This window comes from Rhinopithecus roxellana, chromosome 22, assembly GCF_007565055.1.
Source record: "Rhinopithecus roxellana isolate Shanxi Qingling chromosome 22, ASM756505v1, whole genome shotgun sequence".
NCBI lineage: Eukaryota > Metazoa > Chordata > Mammalia > Primates > Cercopithecidae > Rhinopithecus > Rhinopithecus roxellana.
In genome coordinates this window covers 1401782-1411129 of record NC_044570.1, presented here as the reverse complement: position 1 = coordinate 1411129, position 9348 = coordinate 1401782, and the positions used below count along the sequence as shown (strand labels likewise).

The following is a 9348-nucleotide window of genomic DNA, read 5'->3' as shown; positions in this document are numbered from 1 at the left end:
AAATAGAGAAAGAAAGAGATAAAAAAGAATAAAACGAAAGCTAGACATAATCAAAAGAAAGAAACAAAGAAAGAAATCAAACCGAAATAACGCCACCTACCACGCACCGCCTCATCAGAAAAAGAACCAAACTGTCCATCCCTCGCCCAGTGCCTTTGCGCTTCCTGGTTTGTGGCTTTAGGCATTCAATTTGCTTGTAAAAAAATATTGGCAGTGGGCTTCCGGTGGCGGAGCGGCGGATTAGCCTGTGCGGGGCAAAATGGAGCTCCAGGCCATGAGCAGATACACCAGCCCAGTGAACCCGGCTGTCTTCCCCCATCTGACCGTGGTGCTTTTGGCCATTAGCATGTTCTTCACCGCCTGGTTCTTTGTTTACGAGATCACCTCTACCAAGTACACTCGTGATATCTATAAAGAGCTCCTCATTTCTTTGGTGGCCTCACTCTTCATGGGCTTTGGAGTCCTTTTCCTGCTGCTCTGGGTTGGCATCTACCTGTCAGCGCCCAAGGGTAACAACCAGATGGCTTCACTGAACCCCTGCTTTTGTAAATTACTTTTTTTTACGGTTGCTGGAAGTGTCCCGCCTGCTGCTTATAATAAAGGCAGATGTATGGCTATATATATATATATATGCAGTGAAAGCCTCTCCGTGGTTAGTTGCTGACCCCAATTTTACCAGGCCACTGCACTCCAGGTAAAACCTGTAATTCAGAAAGCTGGGGATCTCTGGGTTAAGTCCAGTTCCCTGAGAGGGTTTTCCTCAGGGAATATCTTCAGGCAGGTGCCCCCCCAGGTTTTCTCCTAGAATCTGATCTCAGGGTTCACAGCAGCAGATTCTGCTTTAAGTTATTGACTAGTTAATCAACAAGTCACTAAATATGCCAAGATGGGTGTGGGTCTTGACACTCTTGCTCTTATTCTTCTAGTGGGGCTGCAAGGGGGGTTGCCATCCTAATTTCTTTGAGGAAAAAGCTAGCAGGTGGGGCAGGACTCAAGGGCCAGGGACAAGACATAGCACCTAGGCTGGTCTCTCCCAGGACCCTGAGAAGCCCCTGCAGGCAGGAGGGTTCAGTGGAGTTCTAGGCCATAGCCCATTCCTGTACCTCCAAGAAGGGCCTACTCATTCTGCAATTTGTAGTCACTGGACTCTAAGAGGTCAGCATCCATTTATCTTTGTGGACCTGGCCTTCTGCTTCATTTCCATTGGATATTCTTCTGGAGAAAATGCCTAGGGAATCCTGGAGTTGTGCTGGAGTTTCCCTAAGTGCCAAAGTCAGTAACAAAGTCTCAAAAATATAATTAAGAGTATTTTCTGCACATTACTATCTTAGGGCTATCTTTGTCCAATAATCTGTAAAACAAATATTAAGATTTTTATCTTTTTTATTATTTTAATTAGGTCATCATACAAACATTTAATTTTTTGAATTTATTTTCATGTTAATCACTGAATTTATGTTTTCTTCTTTGTTTAAATTGTTATCTGTTTTAGAGGCAGAATCTTAATAAAAAAATAAGCTACACAAATACTAACAAATGACAGCAATTTATTTAAGATGTTATTAGATTTCTTATGTAAGTAAATAAGTCTGGTATACTTAATTTATATTACTTCAATGAATTATTTTACATCATATCCTCAAACTTAAAATAATTTTATCTAGGTATGAAATTTAAAATCAACATATTTTCTTAAATAGACAACTTAAAAACATTTTATTGGACATTTTGTATAATATAATTCTCAAATATTTTATCTTAGAAGTCAATACTGTTCACAACTGATATTCATAGTATCTACAAAAGTGATATTATAAACATGTTTTTATAGTTGTCAAAAATTTAGAAAAAAATTTTATTCTGGTTTTTGGCTGTAAAACTTGAAAATTATAGAAATGAGATTACATTTACTGTCTAAATTTTCAACAAAAACTGAAACAAATTTATTTACTTGCTTTTTATCTTTCAGGATCTGATAATGAGCAGATTTTATGATGTTCAGAATCTGCTTCAGTATAGAAATAAGGCCAAACAGCTCTGGTGAAATAATCATTAAAAATATACAGAACAAACCTATCATGTATATTATTTTTTAAAATTGGAGAGCGGAGCAAGATGGCGGAATAGGAACAGCTCCAGTCTCCAACTCCCAGCGCAAGCGACACAGAAGACCGGTGATTTCTGCATTTTCAACTGAGGTACTGGGGTCATCTCACTAGGGAGTGCCGGACAATCGGTGCTGGTCAGCTGCTGCAGCCTGACCAGCCAGAGCTGAAGCAGGGCGAGGCATCGCCTCACCTGGAAGCGCAAGGGGGAAGGGGATCCGTTTTCCTAGCCAGGGGAACTGAGACACACAACACCTGGAAAATCGGGTAACTCCCACCCCAATACTGCGCTGTAAGCATACAGGCACACCAGAATATATCCCACACCTGGCCGGGAGGGTCCCACGCCCACGAAGCCTCCCTCACTGCTAACACAGCAGTCTGCCGCGATCTATCCGCAAGGCAGCAGCGAGGCTGGGGGAGGGGCGCCCGCGATTGCTGAGGCTTAAGTAGGTAAACAAAGCCGCTGGGAAGCTCGAACTGGGTGGAGCTCACAGCAGCTCAAGGAAGCCTGCCTGTCTCTGTAGTCTCCACCTCTGGGGACAGCGCACAGCTGAAGACCAACAGGGGAAGTAGCAGGAGCCGGTGCAGACGCGAACGACTCTGTCTGACAGCTTTGGGGAGAGCCGTGGATCTCCCAACGCGGAGGTTGAGATCTGAGAACGGACAGACTGCCTGCTCAGGTGTGTCCCTGACCCCTGAGTAGCCTAGCTGGGAGAAATCCCCCACTAGGGGCAGTCTGACACCCCACACCTCACAGGGTGGAGTACACCCCTGAGAGGAAACTTCCAAAGGAAGAATCAGACAGGTACACTCGCTGTTCAGCAATATTCTATCTTCGGCAACCTCTGCTGCTGATACCCAGGCAAACAGGGTCTGGAGTGGACCTCAAGCAATCTCCAACAGACCAACAGACAGTCCTTTTGACTGTCAGAAGGAAAACTATCAAACAGGAAGGACACCTATACCAAAACCGCATCAGTACGTCACCACCATCAAAGACCAGAGACAGATAAAACCACAAAGATGGGGAAGAAGCAGGGAAGAAAAGCTGGAAATTCAAAAAATAAGAGCGCATCTCCCCCTGCAAAGGAGCGCAGCCCATCGCCAGCAACGGATCAAAGCTGGTCAGAGAATGACTTGGACGAGAGGAGAGAAGAAGGCTTCAGTCTATCAAACTTAACAGAGCTAAAGGAGGAATTACGTACCCAGCGCAAAGAAACTAAAAATCTTGAAAAAAGAGTGGAAGAATTGACAGCTAGACTAATTAATGCAGAGAAGATCATAAACGAAATGACAGAGATGAAAACCATGACACGAGAAATACGTGACAAATGCACAAGCTTCAGTAACCGACTCGATCAACTGGAAGAAAGAGTATCAGCGATTGAAGATCAAATGAATGAAATGAAGCGAGAAGAGAAACCAAAAGAAAAAAGAAGAAAAAGAAATGAGCAAAGCCTGCAAGAAGTATGGGATTACGTAAAAAGACCAAATCTACGCCTGATTGGGGTGCCTGAAAGTGAGGGGGAAAATGGAACCAAGTTGGAAAACACTCTTCAGGAAATCATCCAGGAGAACTTCCCCAACCTAGTAGGGCAGGCCAACATTCAAATTCAGGAAATACAGAGAACGCCACAAAGATACTCCTCCAGAAGAGCAACTCCAAGACACATAATTGCCAGATTCACCAAAGTTGAAATGAAGGAAAAAATCCTAAGGGCAGCCAGAGAGAAAGGTCGGGTTACCCACAAAGGGAAGCCCATCAGACTAACAGCAGATCTCTCGGCAGAAACTCTACAAGCCAGAAGAGAGTGGGGGCCAATATTCAACATTCTTAAAGAAAAGAATTTTAAACCCAGAATTTCATATCCAGCCAAACTAAGTTTCAGAAGTGAAGGAGAAATAAAATCCTTTACAGATAAGCAAATGCTTAGAGATTTTGTCACCACCAGGCCTGCCTTACAAGAGACCCCGAAGGAAGCCCTAAACATGGAAAGGAACAACCGGTACCAGCCATCGCAAAAACATGCCAAAATGTAAAGACCATCGAGGCTAGGAAGAAACTGCATCAACTAACGAGCAAAATAACCAGTTAATATCTAATGGCAGGATCAAGTTCACACATAACAATATTAATCTTAAATGTTAATGGACTAAATGCTCCAATTAAAAGACACAGACTGGCAAACTGGATAAAGAGTCAAGACCCAACAGTCTGCTGTATTCAGGAGACCCATCTCACATGCAGAGACATACATAGGCTCAAAATAAAGGGATGGAGGAAGATCTACCAAGCAAATGGAGAACAAAAAAAAGCAGGGGTTGCAATCCTTGTCTCTGATAAAACAGACTTTAAACCATCAAAGATCAAAAGAGACAAAGAAGGCCATTACATAATGGTAAAGGGATCAATTCAACAGGAAGAGCTAACTCTCCTAAATATATATGCACCCAATACAGGAGCACCCAGATTCATAAAGCAAGTCCTTAGGGACTTACAAAGAGACTTAGACTCCCATACAATAATAATGGGAGACTTCAACACGCCGCTGTCAACATTAGACAGATCAACGAGACAGAAAGTTAACAAGGATATCCAGGAATTGAACTCATCTCTGCACCAAGCGGACCTAATAGACATCTATAGAACTCTCCACCCCAAATCAACAGAATATACATTCTTCTCAGCACCACATCGCACTTATTCCAAAATTGACCACATAATTGGAAGTAAAGCACTCCTCAGCAAATGTAAAAGAACAGAAATTATAACAAACTGTCTCTCAGACCACAGTGCAATCAAACTAGAACTCAGGACTAAGAAACTCAATCAAAACCGCTCAACTACATGGAAACTGAACAACCTGCTCCTGAATGACTACTGGGTACATAACGAAATGAAAGCGGAAATAAAGATGTTCTTTGAAACCAATGAGAACAAAGATACAACATACCAGAATCTCTGGGACACATTTAAAGCAGTGTGTAGAGGGAAATTTATAGCACTAAATGCCCACAAGAGAAAGCAGGAAAGATCTAAAATTGACACTCTAACATCACAATTAAAAGAACTAGAGAGGCAAGAGCAAACACATTCAAAAGCTAGCAGGAGGCAAGAAATAACTAAGATCAGAGCCAAACTGAAGGAGATAGAGACACAAAAAACCCTCCAAAAAATCAATGAATCCAGGAGTTGGTTTTTTGAAAAGATCAACAAAATTGACAGACCGCTAGCAAGGCTAATAAAGAAGAAAAGAGAGAGGAATCAAATAGATGCAATAAAAAATGATAAAGGGGATATCACCACTGACCCCACAGAAATACAAACTACCATCAGAGAATACTATAAACGCCTCTACGCAAATCGACTAGAAAATCTAGAAGAAATGGATAATTTCCTGGACACTTACACTCTCCCAAGGCTAAACCAGGAAGAAGTTGAATCCCTGAATAGACCAATAGCAGGCTCTGAAATTGAGGCAACAATTAATAGCCTACCCACCAAAAAAAGTCCAGGACCAGATGGATTCACAGCTGAATTCTACCAGAGGTACAAGGAGGAGCTGGTACCATTCCTTCTGAAACTATTCCAATCAATAGAAAAAGAGGTAATCCTCCCTAACTCATTTTATGAGGCCAACATCATCCTGATACCAAAGCCTGGCAGAGACACAACAAAAAAAGAGAATTTTAGACCAATATCCCTGATGAACATCCATGCAAAAATTCTCAATAAAATACTGGCAAACCGGATTCAGCAGCACATCAAAAAGCTTATCCACCATGATCAAGTGGGCTTCATCCCTGGGATGCAAGGCTGGTTCAACATTCGCAAATCAATAAACGTAATCCAGCATATAAACAGAACCAAAGACAAGAACCACATGATTGTCTCAATAGATGCAGAAAAGGCTTTTGACAAAATTCAACAGCCCTTCATGCTAAAAACGCTCAATAAATTCGGCATTGATGGAACGTATCTCAAAATAATAAGAGCCATTTATGATAAACCCACAGCTAATATCATACTGAATGGGCAAAAACTGGAAAAATTCCCTTTGAAAACTGGCACAAGACAGGGATGCCCTCTCTCACCACTCCTATTCAACATAGTGTTGGAAGTTCTGGCTAGGGCAATCAGGCAAGAGAAAGAAATCAAGGGTATCCAGTTAGGAAAAGAAGAAGTCAAATTGTCCCTGTTTGCAGATGACATGATTGTATATTTAGAAAACCCCATCGTCTCAGCCCAAAATCTCCTTAAGCTGATAAGCAACTTCAGCAAAGTCTCAGGATACAAAATTAATGTGCAAAAATCGCAAGCATTCTTATACACCAGTAACAGACAAGCAGAGAGCCAAATCAGGAATGAACTTCCATTCACAATTGCTTCAAAGAGAATCAAATACCTAGGAATCCAGCTTACAAGGGATGTAAAGGACCTCTTCAAGGAGAACTACAAACCACTGCTCAGTGAAATAAAAGAGGACACAAACAAATGGAAGAACATACCATGCTCATGGATAGGAAGAATCAATATCGTGAAAATGGCCATACTGCCCAAGGTTATTTATAGATTCAATGCCATCCCCATCAAGCTACCAATGAGTTTCTTCACAGAATTGGAAAAAACTGCTTTAAAGTTCATATGGAACCAAAAAAGAGCCCGCATTGCCAAGACAATCCTAAGTCAAAAGGACAAAGCTGGAGGCGTCACACTACCTGACTTCAAACTATACTACAAGGCTACAGTAACCAAAACAGCATGGTACTGGTACCAAAACAGAGCTATAGACCAATGGAACAGAACAGAGTCCTCAGAAATAATACTGCACATCTACAGCCATCCGATCTTTGACAAACCTGAGAGAAACAAGAAATGGGGAAAGGATTCCCTATTTAATATATGGTGCTGGGAAAATTGGCTAGCCATAAGTAGAAAGCTGAAACTGGATCCTTTCCTTACCCCTTATACGAAGATTAATTCAAGATGGATTAGAGACTTAAATGTTAGACCTAATACCATAAAAACCCTAGAAGAAAATCTAGGTAGTACCATTCAGGACATAGGCATGGGCAAGGACTTCATGTCTAAAACGCCAAAAGCAACGGCAGCAAAAGCAAAAATTGACAAATGGGATCTAATTAAACTAAAGAGCTTTTGCACAGCAAAAGAAACTACCATCAGAGTGAACAGGCAACCTACAGAATGGGAGAAAATTTTTGCAACCTACTCATCTGACAAAGGGCTAATATCCAGAATCTACAAAGAACTCAAACAAATATACGAGAAAAAAACAAACAACCCCATCAAAAAGTGGGGAAAGGATATGAACAGACATTTCTCAAAAGAAGATATTCATACAGCCAACAGACACATGAAAAAATGCTCATCGTCACTCGCCATCAGAGAAATGCAAATCAAAACCACAATGAGATACCATCTCACACCAGTTAGAATGGCAATCATTAAGAAGTCAGGAAACAACAGGTGTTCGAGAGGATGTGGAGAAATAGGAACACTTTTACACTGTTGGTGGGATTGTAAACTAGTTCAACCATTATGGAAAACAGTATGGCAATTCCTCAAGGATCTAGAACTAGATGTACCATATGACCCAGCCATCCCACTACTGGGTATATACCCAAAGGATTATAAATTATTCTACTACAAAGACACATGCACACGTATGTTTATTGTGGCACTATTCACAATAGCAAAGACTTGGAATCAACCCAAATGTCCATCTGTGACAGACTGGATTAAGAAAATGTGGCACATATACACCATGGAATACTATGCAGCCATAAAAAAGGATGAGTTTGCGTCCTTTGTAGGGACATGGATGCAGCTGGAAACAATCATTCTTAGCAAACTAAGGAGCAGGTTGTTCAGTTTCCATGTAGTTGAGCGGTTTTGATTGAGTTTCTTAGTCCTGAGTTCTAGTTTGATTGCACTGTGGTCTGAGATACAGTTTGTTATAATTTCTGTTCTTGTACATTTGCTGAGGAGTGCTTTACTTCCAATTATGTGGTCAATTTTGGAATAAGTGTGATGTGGTGCTGAGAAGAATGTATATTCTGTGGATTTGGGGTGGAGAGTTCTGTAGATGTCTATCAGGTCTGCTTGGTGCAGAGATGAGTTCAGTTCCTGTATGTCCTTGTTAAGTTTCTGTCTCGTTGATCTGTCTAATGTTGACAGTCGGGTGTTGAAGGCTCCCATTATTATCGTATGGGAGTCTAAGTCTCTTTGTAAGTCTCTAAGGACTTGCTTTATGAATCTGGGTGCTCCTGTATTGGGTGCATATATATTTAGGATAGTTAGCTCTTCCTGTTGAATTGATCCCTTTACCATTATGTAATGGCCTTCTTTGTCTCTTTTTGATCTTTGATGGTTTAAAGTCTGTTTTATCAGAGACTAGGATTGTAACCCCTACTTTTTTTTGTTCTCCATTTGCTTGGTAGCTCTTCCTCCATCCCTTTATTTTGACCCTATGTATGTCTCTGCATGTAAGATGGGTCTCCTGAATACAGCAGACCAATGGGTCTTGACTCTTTTTTTCTTTTTTTTTTTTGAGACGGAGTCTCGCTCTGTCGCCCAGGCTGGACTGCAGTGGCCAGATCTCAGCTCACTGCAAGCTCCGCCTCCTGGGTTTACACCATTCTCATGTCTCAGCCTCCCAAGTAGCTGGGACTACAGGCGCCCACTACCTCGCCCGGCTAGTTTTTTGTATTTTTTAGTAGAGATGGGGTTTCACCATGTTAGCCAGGATGGTCTCGATCTCCTGACCTCGTGATCTGCCTGTCTCGGCCTCCCAAAGTGCTGGGATTACAGGCTTGAGCCACTGCGCCCGGCCGGGTCTTGACTCTTTATCCAGTTTGCCAGTCTGTGTCTTTTAATTGGAGCATTTAGTCCATTTACATTTAAGGTGAGTATTGTTATGTGTGAACTTGATCCTGCCATTATGATATTAACTGGTTATTTTGCTCGTTAGTTGATGCAGTTTCTTCCTAGCCTCGATGGTCTTTACATTTTGGCATGTTTTTGGCCGGGCGCGGTGGCTCAAGCCTGTAATCCCAGCACTTTGGGAGGCCGAGACGGGCGGATCACAAGGTCAGGAGATCGAGACCATCCTGGCTAACACAGTGAAACCCCGTCTCTACTAAAAATACAAAAAAACTAGCTGGGCGAGGTGACGGGCTCCTGTAGTCCCAGCTACTCGGGAGGCTGAGGCAGGAGAAT

General features: G+C 42.0%; 1 pseudogene across 1 annotated transcript; it reads left to right on the top strand.

Annotated features, from left to right (window-relative positions):
• Positions 1–219: 219 nt before the first annotated feature.
• Positions 220–664, top strand: LOC104657873 (annotated as a pseudogene). The gene has a single exon (XR_747350.2). The product of XR_747350.2 is annotated as a transmembrane protein 258 pseudogene (transcript).
• Positions 665–9348: the final 8684 nt, after the last annotated feature.